This window comes from Acanthochromis polyacanthus, chromosome 17 (genome assembly GCF_021347895.1).
Source record: "Acanthochromis polyacanthus isolate Apoly-LR-REF ecotype Palm Island chromosome 17, KAUST_Apoly_ChrSc, whole genome shotgun sequence".
Lineage (NCBI taxonomy): Eukaryota > Metazoa > Chordata > Actinopteri > Pomacentridae > Acanthochromis > Acanthochromis polyacanthus.
Genome location: NC_067129.1, coordinates 29,568,019 through 29,584,977, shown reverse-complemented (window position 1 = coordinate 29,584,977; position 16,959 = coordinate 29,568,019). Strand labels below are relative to the sequence as shown.

At 38.6% G+C, this 16,959-nt stretch overlaps 1 protein-coding gene across 2 annotated transcripts in view; it reads left to right on the top strand.

The window, feature by feature from the left end:
* Positions 1–16,959, top strand: part of LOC110958229 (polypeptide N-acetylgalactosaminyltransferase 10-like) — a 129,448-nt gene that overhangs the window by 73,022 nt on the left and 39,467 nt on the right. The window lies entirely within an intron of this gene.

The following is a 16,959-nucleotide window of genomic DNA, read 5'->3' as shown; positions in this document are numbered from 1 at the left end:
GTTTTCAAAGGAGGAACGTTTTAAAACCAACATCAAACAAACATTTTCCAGATGTTATCGAGGCCTTGGGTGATTTTTACACAGCGTTCCTGTAATGTGATGAATTAGCAAAGGTGGAACATTCTGTCTATGTTCCAGTGTCCTCAGGATGTTTAGGGGACGTTGTTGAGGAACATATTATAGAACGTTCTTCTTATAAACATTCTAAAGCTCATATAACATTCTAATGTTCCTTGATAGCAAAAGGAGAACGTTCTAAAACAAAAACATTGCTTAAACATATCAAAAGGTGGAACAGTCTTTGTGAAATGTTCTGAGGATGTTTTGGCGTTGTTCTGGTGGAAACACATTGTTGAACGATCTACTGGAAAACATTCTCACAATGTTCTATGAAAAAAAGGAAGGAATTAATGTTCTTAAACCAACATTTGAAATTTATTTTCCGGATGTTATCGAAGCCTCAGATGACAGAACATTTTATAATGTTCCTGTAATGTGACAAATGAAAGGTTGAGCTCAGGGTAACGTTGTCCTGCCTTTAGGAAGAACATTCTGGGAACTAAAAGGAATGCACTACTGACAATATTAGTAGCACTTTGCAGAACTGTTTCAGAACCAAACTATTCTAAAAAAAGAAAGAAGTTATTGAGAGAACACATTATAGAATGTTCTCCTGTAAAATGATTCCACAGTGACACAAAGGAAAGATGTTCTCAATGTCATTTTGAAAAGGTTTACAAGATATTATCGGAGCCTTAGATGACAGCAATTTTAGTCAGAACATTTTACAGTGTTCCTATGATGTAACGTATTAAAGGTAAAATGCAGTGTTAGATGATAACAAAGGAAGAATGTTCTCGATGCACCAATCAGTTTTGTGAACATTAGGACATAATGTTCTAACAGTGTTATCACCAAACATTGTTAGAACACATTCTAGAACATTCTTCTATGAAATGTTTCCACAGTGACAACGTAGGAAGGACGTTCTCAGTGCAACATTCAGAAAACATTTGTTATGAAGACCTCAGATGGTGGAACTTTCTTTACAAAATGTCCCTCTTCTACGGTTTAATAAAAAAGTGGAACATTCTCCCTGCAATGTTCTAAGGATGTTTTCAGGATGTTGTCGAGGGAACGCATTAGAGAACATTTTACTGTAAAATGTTCACTCAATGTTCCATGATAACAAAGGAAGAACTTCCTCAACCCAACATTGAAAAAGTGTTTTCCAGATGTTATCGAGGCCTCAGATGACAGAATGTTTTAGAACATTCATGTAATGCAGTATGTTATTAGGTAGAACGTTTAGCAGTTTTGTTGGGAGACCACATCATAGAACGTTAACAAACGCAGGATGTACATTTAAAAAAAATACTATTTCAACATGTAGCCGACGCCTTAGATGATGATCAGATGTTCCTGTAGATGTTAACAAAACACTTTGGCTGCAATGTTCTGAGGTTGTTTTGAGGATGTTGTTGAAGGAACACATTATAGAATCTGTGTTCCATAATGGAAGAACAGTGTGACATTCAGTCTTTAAAATGTTGGGGCATAATTAGAACAACTTTAGTTTTCCTGCCTTTATGAGAACGTTATTGGAGCTCAAACAAAAAAAGGTGATTCATGAATAAAGGTGGAACATTCTGATGCACTGTTCTAAGGATGTTTTCAGGATGTTGTTGAGGGAACATACACAGCTTTACGCTACATTCAGACGTCTAATGTAGATTTTTGGACGTTTCGATACATCATATTTTTTATAAGTATTCATTATATCATTAGACTTTCTATGTGTGTTTCAGAAGAGGCTGTAAGGATTTTACCGCTGTGATAAAAATTCGACAAAAATGATCGATATTAAAGTTCTCTTGATGCAGCTGTTGAAGTAATTATTAGACCACCTGTTGTTTTCTGCACAAACAGCATCGAATACAGAAGCTTTAATAGAGCTGATCCATCTGTAGACACAAAACAAGAAAACAGAGAGACAGAGCGCTAATATGCACCTGGCTATAGGACATTAGAAACATATCTATCTATCTATCTATCTATCTATCTATCTATCTATCTATCTATCTATCTGTCTATCTATCTATCTGTCTATCCGTCCATCCATCCTTCCATCCATCCATCATCCATCATCCATCCTTCCATCCATCATCCATCCATCCATCCATCCATCCATCATCCATCATCCATCCATCCATCCATCCATCCATCCATCCATCCATCCATCATCCATCATCCATCCTTCCATCCATCATCCATCCATCCATCCATCCATCCATCATCCATCATCCATCCTTCCATCCTTCCATCCATCCAAGTGCTTCAAAAACAGCCTGAGACTACAGAACAATGAGTGAACTGAAGAACTGTGTCCTTCAAGACTTCTCCATGCAGCTGCTGTGAATAACATGTGAATAACATGTGAATAACACGTATAGTATGTAGTCCTGCATGCACTTTATATGTCAGCCAATCAGAGTAGATGGCAAACGTGTCCACATAACAGTGTGTTGTACATTCTGTAGAGAATTCAGGACTTTAGTATCTCGTTCTTCTTGCAAAGAAATCTTCGGTTCTTTCTTCGAGGACACAACCTGTTGACATGGTGATACAAAAAGAGGTCAGAGGAGCTGAAGAGTTGCTGGAATACGAAAAAAAGGTTTTATTGGGGAGGATTCTGCTAAAGTAAAGGAGAGTGAGAGGTAGATTGAGCAGAAACAATAATAAACAGGTGGCTATGGAAACAGCTTTGGTGAGGAAGGTGGAAAAAAAAAAAGGTTTGCATGCGTTGAGCCTCGTTACACTTCAAGCCCTGATGGCCTGAGGGGGAACGTAGTCGGATTGTGTTCTCCACCTTAAAAAGGTTTCCACTGAGCTCCTCCAACGTCGGCCGAACAAATACGTTGTGCCACCTACATGGAAAGTGTCAGGCATCATACTCTAAGCAGTGGAAATGTGTGAATTTTTAGCTTTCTGCTGCAGCTCCTTGTTAGTTTCACAGAAAAACCTCAGAACATCAGAGCTCCAGAACACTGCTGGTAATTAAACCGCTGCTGCTTGGGGATTTTCTGCATATCTAAATATCAAAATGTGGAAGTTCATGGAGTAAATACGTATAAACAAAGCCGGAAAACAACAAAAGTATGATGACTAATTGTAGAGAACGATATACTTTTTTCATAGTTAGTCACTTTTCTGTCAATCAAATGGTTTGTCTCATCTTTATATGAAAACATATTTAACCTTTGTGGAGAGAATGAGGCACAATGAGTGATTAGCTTATCTTTTTAAATTTAGCTAACAGGAAACGTTCCCACAACAGCATTATCTACAAGTTCTAATAAGGTTTTATAGTTTTAAGCTAGCGGCTAAAAATGTTCCAAGCATACTAATAATTTCATGATGACAGAAAAATATTAGAGCACGACAGTCTAGCAATGTCATCAGCAAACATTTTTAGAACATCTTTAGAAAACATTATCAGGCCTTTAAGAAGTTTATTTTTGGAACTGAAAAGAAAGAAACATCCTAGAACTTTGCAGAATGTTCTCAGAGCAGTTTACGGATGTTCCTGATGAGGCTAAAAGTGAACTAAGACAGGACGTTTTAGCATTCAGAGGATGTTGGGACGATGATGTCAGACTACGTTCCATGTTAACACTGGAAAAACGTTGCCAAAGTGAGATTCAGAAAATGTTTTCTGGATGTTCTCGAGGCCTCAAATGACAGAACTTTCCACATAAAATGTTCCTCTAGTGTAATATATTTTGCTGGCAAAATTCTGAGGAGATTTTGAGGAGATACCTACGTTCTTCCACGTTCTTCTTCGTTCTTGTGGTTAAAGAGGACATGAAGGTAGTTGGTGTGAGAGAAGAGGATGCAGCAGACAGGGTTAGATGGAGGCAATTGATTTGCTGTGGCGACCCCTGAAGGAAAAAGCCGAAAGGAAAAGAAGAAGAAGACCTACATTCTTCCATAAAACGTTCCCACAATGTTCCATCATAACAGAGAAGATTGTTAGAGCATTACAGTGTAGCAATGTCATCACCAAGCATTTTTACATCTTTAGAGAACTTTTAAGAAGATTGGTTTTGGAACTACTGCCAGCTGAAAACATCACTATAATTCTGTACAGTGTTCTCAGAGCAGCTGAAGAATGTTCCCTTGAGGTTAAAATTGAACTAAGATCAAACGTTATGGTGTTCAGAAGATGTTTGGACAATGATGTCAGACTATGTTCCAGGTTAACTTTGGAAGAACGTTCTCAAAGCCAGATTCAGAAAATGTTTTCTGGATTTTCTCCAGACCTCAAATGGCAAAACTTTTACATTTAACCTGCAATCTTCTGTCAATGTTCTGAGGATGTTAAGGGAACACATTACTTGAAAATATTTCAACAACATTAGGGCATAACGGTCCAACAGTGCTTTCACCAAAGACTTTTAGAACACTTTGATAGAATGTTGTCTTGACTTTTAGAACATTCTGTGAAATAGTACAAAACTTCTGACTGTTTTTTACTATAACTTTCACAAAACATCTTAGAGATACTCCCAAAATTGTTCCTGTGTAAAAGTGAACTAGGACAGAACGTTTCAACGTGGAAATGATGTTTGGATGATGCGGTCAGATTATGTTCCATGAAACAAATGAAGAACTTCTCTCTGAAAACGTTACTAGAACTCTGCAGAACTTTCTCAGGACATTTTTAGAACAAAACTACCTTAGCAGCTCCAAGACATTACAGGTGTTCTACAGGGTATTTGGTGATAACATTACAAGACGTTCTTTGAAAATTCTCCCTTTATTAAACCGTAGAACATTGCGAGAACATCCTCAAAAACGTTCTGCTTTTGTTAGAACGTCATATTGCAGGAACATGTTATTAAAATGTTTTGTCATTGGAGAACTCCAAAACATCTTGACAGCATTTTATAGATGATAGCCTGAGAACGTCCTTCCTTTGTTATCGTGGAACGTAATCTGACAACATCCTACACCTGTTATCTGGATGTTCCAAATAGAACAGTTAACTTTTAACACCATGGGAACATTATTTGAATTTAGAAATGCTGTTAAAACATTCTAAGCAGATTAGATTAAGATGTTTTTTTATTAAATTCTTCAAACATTATTAGAACTTGTTGGGAATGTTAGAGGAACATTCCCTGCTCACTTAGAACAATGCTTCATTTAAAAGGAACAAAAAAAATGTGGTTCTTGTTGCACTTGTTTTGTTTTTAATTCTACCCTGACAGCTCTAGTTTGGATTCTAGTCGCTGTGAGACCCTGAAGGTCACTTTAACGGGAAGCTAATGGGCTAAATGTCATTCTAATGAAGCTAAAGTCTATATTTTCCAGGTAACGTTTTAGCATGAAGGCTAATAAATACATCAGAGTTACAGTGGAGGCCGTTTGCTTTGTCCTCACATGGAGAACGTGACTCATGCGGTCGTCTCCTCTTCAGGAAGGTGTTTGAATCGATCGGCTCGACATCCCTAAATGGCAACACTCAATTAGCTGCTTTTGTCCTCCTGCCTCTTCATATCGCCTCTCCGTCACACTCCACCGAGCACCATTACCTCATTATCAGTCACACACAAACACACACCGACCGCAGCAAATAAACATCCACAGCTTTGTTCTGTCTTTACTCTCTTGTCCCACAAATCACCTGGTATCTCCTCATCGGTGAAGCTGCTGATAAGAAGCCGACAGAAGCTGATTCAGGAAGTCATAGCAGTGAAATCCTCGATAAAACCGGACCAACATTCAGCCAAAATACAATGAAATTCATTGGGTCAGAACTCAGAACTGTTTTTTTTTTTAATTCTAAAAACATTCTGAGAAAGTTCTGTAAAGTTCTACCAATGGGAAGTTTTCTTGTACTTCCCGCAGTGTTCTTCTTAAAAGCTGGATAAGGTTCCGAGAAACGTTTGGTGACAGGATTTTTAGACTGTTAAGCTTTAACGTTCTCAAACTCGTTACACTGAGAACGTTCTTCCTTTGTTACCGCAGAGTGCTGTGGAAAACTGTGGAAATGTTTGAAATTCTATCATTTGTTCCCTCAACAACATCCCCAAAACATCCTTAGAACACTGCAGAGAGAATGTTCCACCTTTGTCATTCTGTCACATTACAGGAACGTCTTTTAAAGAACGTTCTGTATTCTGAGGACTTGAGAACATCTTGAAATCCTTCTTTTCACATAATTGTGGAAATATCTTATAGAACGTTCTACAATGTGTTCTCTCAACAAAAAGCCAAAATGTTCCACCTTTGTCGTTCTATCATATTACAGGAACGTCTTTTAAAGAACTTTCTGTATTCTGAGGACTTGATAACCTTTTGAAAACGTTCTCAGAATATTACATCTTTCTTTTGTAATAACTGCAAAAACATCCTACAGGAGAACGTTCTACGTTGTGTCCTCTCAACAAAAAGTCAAAATGTTGCACCTTCAATCTATCAAATTGTGCAAGTTCCTGAACTGTGATATATTAACAAAGGTGGAACATTCTAGCTTCAGTGTTGTTAAAAAAACACATTATAGAACGTTCTTTAATGTTCCACGATAAAGAAGGGATGTTCTGGATGCAACATTCTCAAAACATTTTCAAGATGTTCTGTAGACCTCAGATAAAAGAATGTTCTTTGCTAGCATATCACATAACAGCCTGAAATGTTGTACGACAGAATCTATAAAATGTTTCGCCGATGTTCCACTGTGTTGCATGACAACAAGAACAATCTGTTTAGAAAAAGTCAGGGAATAACGATCTAACAATGTGATCACAAAACATTTTCAGAATGACTTCTTGCCTTTAAGGAGAACGTTCTGGGTACTGAAAGAAAACTTCCCGCTGAAAACATTCATAGAACTTTGAAGAACATTTTTGGAAGAAGAAAGTTCCTGCTGGGTTTCTGGCGTCCGTCTTACTGCAACCAAAAATGACAAGTGAAAAGTCTAAAAATGCGTAGATATGATGCGCAAAAGGTGTGGAATTTAACCCTTTACGCTTCAGTGCGTCGTAGGTGTACCGCCAGCGGTAATTTGCATAGGAATTTCAAGAATGTCCGACGGCTGCAAACGCGATTATACAAACACTATACGCCGATGGAAAGCTTAGATTCTCATGAATCCGCCGGTATAAACCACTTTCAGATGCGATTACCACAGCGGGTAATATAAACACATTTGTCCGACAAAAACGAATATTCATCCATCCGTTCTCTATACACGGCTTCAACGCACACAGCGCGACTCACATTTCCGGGTTCATTATTACACACAGAAAAAAAGATTCCACAAAAAACGACCATAATCCAACCTTTTACATCCAGACAACACAAGCCAGTAAACTATTTTGTCCAAAACATGTCCTGAAGTCGGTATAAAATCCACGAATCGGTCGTTTTCAAGGAAATGCACCTCGCGATGCGCGTCCAATATTCCCTGTATTTTTCGTATTTTTTTTAAAAAATAGAATATTAGCGATTTTTTGTACTGAAAACGGCTGGAATTGACTGAAGCTTAAAGGGTTAAAAAAAACAAAAAAAACTTGAAGGTTCCTAAAGTCTGAGTTGTTCTTACATTTAGAGTTAAGGTGCTTCAGAGATCATGATTAACTCCTGCAAAGGTTCCACCACTTTTATTTTTGCTCTTAGATCCCAGAATATCCAACAATCATCTCTGTGGTCGACCTCATTGCTCTAACTGAGGTGTGAAGATGCTGGAATCCGACAAAATAAGGCACCACCAACACATTTATAACCCCACAAACAAACAAAATCCTAAAATCAATCCGTTATCCGGTGGAGAGCGGCCAGTGTTGGGGTTATGAGATTAGCTTTTCCTTTTTCCTGTTAGAGGACGAGCAGCCCAATTGGCCTGACCAGTGCTGACTCCAGTGAAATCTTTTAATTTATCAAACTTCTGATACTCAGAAAACAGTGACTTTCTCTCTGTGTGTGTTGGGAACAGGTTTCCACCCTAAACGAAGGGGTTCAAAAGCCTCAGGGTGTTGTTTCTAAAGCAGATTAAACTGTTTTCTAGCCCCGTTTTAAAGCTCCACACCATTTATTTGCCGTCTACCTCGGTGTGAACTACATCTCTAACAGAGCAGCGAACACTGACCTCATCGCCGCTCCCTCGGGAATCGTTTATTTAATGATGGTGGCGAAAAATTCAAGCTGGCGCAGGGAGCAAATCGACAGAATGTGATGGAGTTCACAAGGGCGTGGGGGTATTTTCTGCTGGGGGAATAGACAGCAGCTCCAACTCTTTGGTGGTTTGCCAGAGCGTCGAGGGATTAATCCACCGCCCTGGAAACGAAGCTCGGTCTGCCACGTTGGTTCCACTGCGTCCAAACGCTAATTGAAAATTTTAAATGGGAGGATGTTGTTGGTTTTATCTGTGTAGTGAACATGTAGGATTGTGTGTGAGTTGACTTTATCTCAGGCTAGATGTTCTTATTACCTCACACATGGAAAACTGCAGCTTGTAAAGTTAATCTCTTAGCATTGATTGAAGCCCTATATGAATTACCTATAGAGGTATTTTTACCACAGAAATAATCCCTTCATGCCTTAAAATGGCTTGGGTTTAACACTATAGCTTTGCCTCCTCAAATAGGCATGGATTTATGAATATTATTTTGGGTTTCATGTCTGTTTCCATCCATTTACCTGCACTTCAAGCACCTGTGACCCTCATTAAACACAGTGAAACTAATTTATGACAATGGCAAGTTAAAATATTGGGACAACTGAGCAATATGTTCAGCTGAAAAACAATTTTGGAGAAAAGTAAAATGTACAACACTACCTGCATGATAAAAAATCAGTACAGTAATGTTTTTATGTGGGGATGTCGCTAAATAAACTTCTTTTTTTATTTTCTCCTCATCCCATGTGAGCCGTTAAAAATTCAGTATCAATACTGAGTACCAATCTGATGCAATTTTTTTTACATAATGCTCACTTTAGGTTTTGTTTAATAGCTGTAGTACCTTGTTGAGCCACCAGGTGGAGTTTCATACTGTATAATACATGAATACATTCGTACATGCATAACTAACACAAAGTGATATAACTTTAACCCTAAAGCCATGTTGGCCAATCGGATGCCTGGAAAAAGCTATTAAGGGCAACCAACAATAATAAGGAATCATGTGTGTGAACAAATCGGTGGGAAATTAACTGTCTAATTTAGGAATGTGGAAGTTTTTATGCACCTGATCCGATCCGAGTCATTTAACATTCAGTATTTGCAGATATTAAGCCTCAATCTGATGCTATTTTCCCGAAAAAAAAGTACAATTTAAGTATAGTAGATCAGCTGTAGTACCTGGTTGTTCCACCAGGTGGAACCTCTTCCTGTTTAATGTTGAAGAGACCAGAAGAGGCGTTACTCAGACTACAAGCAGGTCATGTGGGAGTTTAGCTAGTAAATGGGCACCATGACAGAGACTAATGGGGTGGTTAATGACCTCCAGCTGGCACACACATTAAATCAAACCAGGGACAGCATTCATACATCTGTGGGACCCACATCATGTGTTTATGGTTTTAAATAGTTAAAATCAGCACAGGATTAATGTCAAGCATGACATTTTTTAAACCACATTCTTGTTTGTGAACAGTCCTGTCGACGGATTAAACTTTCATAATCAAGCTTCATTCCAAAGTGTCCAACTTTGACACATAAAATTTAAGATCTTCAACCAGCAGTTCAACGACTTAAAGGTTAGCATACACTGAGACCCGTCTTGTGCTATGCATTTGGTACCAGTTTGCTCTAAGGTTATTTTGGACCCATTGTGGTGCAGCCTCTGGTGTCCAGTCTTGGGTCACTTTGAGGACATGTCCTAACCACGATCGATGTCCAGCATTGTAACATTCTACTTCGACATCTTGTACAGTTGTTTATTTAAGTTGTTCTCAGGCCAAAATATAAGTGTGGAAGGCATCAATCTTTTTCATCATCACCATCATCCTAAACCATTTAACAACACTAGTTAATGTTGTAACGAGACTTTCATGGAGCATGGAGCTCAGTAGCGTTTTTTCTCTGACTTTACTAACCCAAAACATTCAAAAACGTTCAGTGAGAACATCCTGTCATTGAAATGCAATTTCAGTTAGGTTTCTAGTAGAAATGCGATGTATAACGCACACAATTTTCAACTCAAGCTGGATTTGCCACATATTTCACTGTTTTACTGTCATTTCTTCTCAGCCAACTAGACTTATCACCATGGCAACCAGAAAATGGAGGAGAACCTTCAAAAAGGTTGTGTAAGGGTTGTATTTTAACCAAAATTATACTGTTTTTTCTCAACCTATCCAAGAAATTTTGGTGCAAGCAAGAAGAAAGAAAACTTGAGTCCAAAAATTTGTGCTCCAACACCAGATGCAGACTTTATGCATCTTTCAAACTGGAAGCGTTTTCTATTATGTTGTAGTTTTAGCTTTCTGGCTTCCTTAAAAGATATAAATGATAATGCAAAATAGTTGTACAGGAATGCATTTTTTAAAGTGAAATTTACTGGATGATTTTCTCTCCTTTATACAACAGATTTAACAACACAACTGATATATCAACAAGGGTATTTAATGCTCCTGTGATACAGTAAAACACCTTTAAACGCTCCCATCAGTCAGTGAGGTTTAAATACACAGAGCACCAAATGTAAGCTCCAAACTCGTGGACTTCACCGGTGGTATTTTAAATGCATAGTGACGAGTCTATCGGCTGCACAGCAAGGAATAAAAGCTGGCTGGGCAGGTTAGGGATGTAGAGATATGAGTGGACTGCACTGAGGTACACAAACAGAAATGATGGATTATATATCGTTGGAGTTCAGGTGGAGTCGACTCCGAATAAACAGAGACTCGGTGTGTGACGAGCATCTCCTTCCTGACCCCGACATGGACTCGGCCTTCCAGTGTCCTCCACTTCACGTTCTAATAAAGACTAATGTGTTTGCCGACATCAGCTCGCTCTCATTAGGGTGATTAATTGCCTCCTTGCTTTTGGTAAACAGTATGAGCTGTATTCCAATTTATTCGGGGGAAAATTAACCAATCATAATTAAATGCTCTGATCCCTCTCCCTCACCTCCTTTCCCCGTACGAGCTCTCGTCACACGCCGAGGCAAACGCTGGCTGATTTATGCCACCGTGCTTCCTGTCATTAGCGGGGTGATGTAAGCTCCACTTTGCACAGGGTGAGCGTTCATAAAGAGCCCGAGTCGGCCTTGTAATGGCCAGTTTTTAATGGCTTGATTTATTGCCGGAGCGCACAGGAAAGACGGTTTCGGTTCGATGCTGACCTCACCGAGCCCTGATGCCCTTCGTGCAATGTCACGGTTTACAGTGTGTAGGTCACATCGCAATAAACACAGCCGCTGGAAGATGAAGACAGCTGACCTTCACCGGACTCAGAAGGAATCTGGGAAGGAGATACAAAGACAGAAATAATTCAGGGAAAGGATGGGAGGATATGATGTGGGATTAGTTTTTGATGGACTGATATAAAGGCAGACAGTAAAAGATTTCTGATGGCTTTAAACAGCATCACAAACACTCCGATTGAAGGGATTAGACGGAGGCGAGCGGCGCTTATTTGCAGAACTGAAGGATAGATTGAGGCCGCGTTTTAGCGTAAACCTGCATCCTGATACGTGACACTTATTAAAGCAGAGTTTTGTAGCTTCAGTGAGTCTAACATCAGACAGAAATACTGCAGTTATACACTCTATATGCTCACATATTGACCTGGTTTATGTATTATTCATAAGCCGAGTGAACAAGAATACACATAAATTCATGTGGCTACAGCAAGCTTTCTGGTGTAAAGAAGTTTCCCTTTTCCCTCAAAGATTTCAAAGTCACTGAAGAAAGTAAATAATCAAAGATCATCTGTGTAGTCAGTTGTTTCTGTACATCAAAGTTCCCCCTCCCATATCCAATCAGTCATTTAATGTTCATTATGTGTCCAATCTGATACCATTTTCTGAGATAATACACACTTCAAGTGCTGTAGATTGTTGCAGTATAAGGTTGTTCCAGGTGGATAAATAACTGGACGAAATTATACTTCAAAATGTTCTCGGTCTCACCAGAAAACATCACAGACAGAGAAAGATTGTTCCTGCATTGTTTTTCAACATAGTTTCCTATAAATTCAATGCACTTGCACTTGCTTCAGATTTGCCAACCTTTTATGAAAGAAGTTCACATCTTGAGCTTCCAGATTCTCTGAAACAACAATCACTCTGAAAATGGCAACCATGTAAGTAGGATTTAAGTTTGGGAAACAGAAGTCAGACAGCCACCTGTGCTATGAGGATGGATGCATTTTTTCCTTGATTGCTTCAAACAGTTGAGTTTTTGTGCAAGGTGAAATAAGGCCTGATAATATATAGTCAAGTCCCAAAATGGACAACACGGTCTCACGGGGATTCGTGAAACTGTTACGTAAATTTTTTGTTTCTTTTTCGTGCGCACCAACACGATTTCGTCATGTTTTTCGTGCCGCTCACCACGAAATGTTTTTCGTGTTGCTCACAACGAAACCCGCTGTGGTAATCACAGCTGAAAGTGGTTTATACCAGCGGATTCATGACGATCTAAGCTGTCCATCGGCGTATACTGCTTGTGTGATCGCGTTTGCGGCCGCCGGCCGCCGGACATTCTTTAAATTCCTATGCAAATTGGTAAGTGTACCACCGGCTTATGGTTAGGTTATGGTTAGGTTATGGTTAGGGTTATGGTTAGGGTTATGGTTAGGGACGATGTCATGCAAAATATAGCGTTGGATTCGCCATGGTTTTACATTAAAAATATAATACACACATTCGTTTGAAATACGTTCTGGGTGGCACGAAAAGTCCGCCGTTTAAAATACATTGGTGTGCATTTCGTGGTGAGCGGCACGAAAAACATGACGAAATCGTGTTGGTGCGCACGAAACCAAAACAAAAATTTACGTAACAGTTTCACGAATCCTCGTGAGATCGGGCTGAAATGGAAGTCATGCTGCTTGTTTCTGGGTAAAGTTGAGAATTTTAAAAAAGCGCATTTCTGCATCCAAGTTGTTCCTTAATGTTAAATACAAGGCTTCAAACCTTGTTATAAAGTTGTGTTAGAGTATAAATGTAGAGTTAGAGTGTAAATGTAGAGTTAGAGTGTAAATGTAGTATTAGAGGGTAAATGTAGTGTTAGAGTGTAAATGTAGTATTAGAGGGTAAATGTAGTGTTAGAGGGTAAATGTAGCATTAAAGGGTAAATGTAGCATTAGAGGGTAAATGTAGCATCAGAGGGTAAATGTAGCATCAGAGGGTAAATGTAGTATTAGAGGGTAAATGTAGCATTAAAGGGTAAATGTAGCATTAGAGGGTAAATGTAGCATCAGAGGGTAAATGTAGTGTTAGAGGGTAAATGTAGCATTAGAGGGTAAATGTAGTGTTAGAGGGTAAATGTAGTATTACAGGGTAAATGTAGTGTTAGACGGTAAATGTAGTGTTAGAGGGTAAATGTAGCATTAGAGGGTAAATGTTGTATTACAGGGTAAATGTAGTGTTAGAGGGTAAATGTAGCATTAGAGGGTAAATGTAGTGTTAGAGGGTAAATGTAGTATTAGAGGGTAAATGTAGCATTAGAGGGTAAATGTAGTGTTAGACGGTAAATGTAGTATTAGAGGGTAAATGTAGTGTTAGAGGGTAAATGTAGTATTACAGGGTAAATGTAGTGTTAGACGGTAAATGTAGTGTTAGAGGGTAAATGTAGCATTAGAGGGTAAATGTAGTATTAGAGGGTAAATGTAGCATTAGAGGGTAAATGTAGTGTTAGAGGGTAAATGTAGCATTAGAGGGTAAATGTAGTATTAGAGGGTAAATGTAGCATTAGAGGGTAAATGTAGCATCAGAGGGTAAATGTAGTAGTAGAGGGTAAATGTAGCATTAAAGGGTAAATGTAGCATTAGAGGGTAAATGTAGCATTAGAGGGTAAATGTAGCATCAGAGGGTAAATGTAGTGTTAGAGGGTAAATGTAGCATGAGAGGGTAAATGTTGTATTACAGGGTAAATGTAGTGTTAGACGGTAAATGTAGTATTAGAGGGTAAATGTAGTGTTAGACGATAAATGTAGTGTTAGAGGGTAAATGTAGCATTAGAGGGTAAATGTAGTGTTAGAGGGTAAATGTAGTATTAGAGGGTAAATGTAGCATTAGACGGTAAATGTAGTGTTAGAGGGTAAATGTAGTATTAGAGGGTAAATGTAGCATTAGAGGGTAAATGTAGTATTAGAGGGTAAATGTAGCATTAGACGGTAAATGTAGTATTAGAGGGTAAATGTAGCATTAGACGGTAAATGTAGCATTAGAGGGTAAATGTAGCATTAGAGGGTAAATGTAGTGTTAGACGGTAAATGTAGCGTTAGAGGGTAAATGTAGCGTTAGAGAGTAAATGTAGTGTTAGAGGGTAAATGTAGTATTAGAGGGTAAATGTAGTGTTAGAGAGTAGATGTAGTGTTAGAGAGTAAATGTAGCATTAGAGGGTAAATGTAGCATTAGAGGATAAATGTAGCGTTAGAGGGTAAATGTAGCGTTAGAGGGTAAATGTAGTGTTAGAGGGTAAATGTAGTATTAGAGGGTAAATGTAGTGTTAGACGGTAAATGTAGTGTTAGAGGGTAAATGTAGCATTAGAGGGTAAATGTAGTGTTAGACGGTAAATGTAGTGTTAGAGGCTAAATGTAGTATTAGAGAGTAGATGTAGTGTTAGAGAGTAGATGTCGTGTCAGAGGGTAGCATTAAAAGACGAAAAAAACTGTATTCTCATAATGCATTTCAGAAAATGTACATGTATATTTTAATGCTTATTACTGTAGTGACCAGAGGAAGCGTCACTCGGACTACAGTCAGTTAAGTGTTGCCAACCAGAGCGCACTGCAAGTTCAGCTAGCAATGGGCACCATGATAAAGACTTCTGTGATGCTTAGTGACCTCCAACCAGAGCCTATGTGATGTGGACTTGTTCTACTGACTTGGACAGCATTCCTCTATCCCAGTGAACATCAGTAACAGAGCCGCATTTGTCAATTTGTGCTTCTCCATTATTGACAGATAACGCTGCTGATTATTGATTTAGAAAACTACCAGAGATTATCCTCTCTAAAGTCCTGCCACAGATTGTGCTCTCCCTTTACAACACCTTTGTGATGGCAGACACAAACAAAGGACATAAACTGTATTACAGGGTAAATGTAGTGTTAGACGGTAAATGTAGTGTTAGAGGGTAAATGTAGCATTAGAGGGTAAATGTTGTATTACAGGGTAAATGTAGTGTTAGACGGTAAATGTAGTGTTAGAGGGTAAATGTAGCATTAGAGGGTAAATGTAGTGTTAGAGGGTAAATGTAGTATTAGAGGGTAAATGTAGCATTAGAGGGTAAATGTAGTGTTAGACGGTAAATGTAGTATTAGAGGGTAAATGTAGTGTTAGAGGGTAAATGTAGTATTACAGGGTAAATGTAGTGTTAGACGGTAAATGTAGTGTTAGAGGGTAAATATAGCATTAGAGGGTAAATGTAGTATTAGAGGGTAAATGTAGCATTAGAGGGTAAATGTAGTGTTAGAGGGTAAATGTAGCATTAGAGGGTAAATGTAGTATTAGAGGGTAAATGTAGCATTAGAGGGTAAATGTAGCATCAGAGGGTAAATGTAGTGTTAGAGGGTAAATGTAGCATTAAAGGGTAAATGTAGCATTAGAGGGTAAATGTAGCATTAGAGGGTAAATGTAGTATTAGAGGGTAAATGTAGCATTAGAGGGTAAATGTAGCATTAGAGGGTAAATGTAGTGTTAGACGGTAAATGTAGCGTTAGAGGGTAAATGTAGCGTTAGAGGGTAAATGTAGTGTTAGAGGGTAAATGTAGTATTAGAGGGTAAATGTAGTGTTAGAGAGTAGATGTAGTGTTGCCCTGACCCCAACCTTCGAGGTCAGATCTTGACATATCTGTTGATTGTAATGGTAAAATTATTTTCAGGTAGCTACTGCTGCTTTATTTTCAAGTTAGTAATCATTTCCTGTGTGGAAAATGAAGGGCAAAAGTGTCGCCCACAACTACAGTCAATTAATGTTAGCAAACCAAGAGTATTGTGGGGGTTTAGGTAGCAATGGGCACCATGACAAAGACGTTTGTGACACTTGATGACCTTCAACCAGCATGCATACATTAAAGCTAAGCCCCTTTTTTGGCCAGTGTCATGTGTTTTTGGCTTAAAACATTAATATCAACACAGGACACATGCCAAATTCCCTTAGTTTGTGTTACTCCATTATGAATCGATCACACTGTTGATTGTTGATTTAGAAAACTACCAAAGATTATCATCCCTAAAGTCCTGCCACAAATTGTGCTCTCCTTTTACAGCACCTTTGTGACAACAGACGTGAACAAAGAATGTAAATTGTCTTTATCAGTCCTGTTTCCAATCTTTGAAGTTGGACTGGAACATCTCCACTGGTTCTAATGCAACAGTAGCTAGTGCAGCTTTCCCTTTTTAAGTTGAAAATCATTCAAATATATCTTAAAAGTAAAACCTGTGAGAAAACCGATAGACAAACATGTCGTCCAAAACTCGGACTGCAGTCAGTTACTGTTGACAAACAAAGAACATTGTAGGGGTTTAGCTAGCAACGGGCACAATGGCAAAGACTTCTGTGGTGGCTAATGGCTTCCAAAAAGCACACATATATAAAAGTTGGCTCACTTTTGACCTATATCATGTGTTAATGGCTTAAAACGTTAATATCAGCACAAGATAAGTGTCAAGCGGGATGTTTTTTGGTATTTCTTGGTTGTGAAGAGTCAAAACATTTCAAGAGTTGATTCCAAAGTTTCAAATCAATGCAAAAATGTCACACAAAAGCAGCGTTTG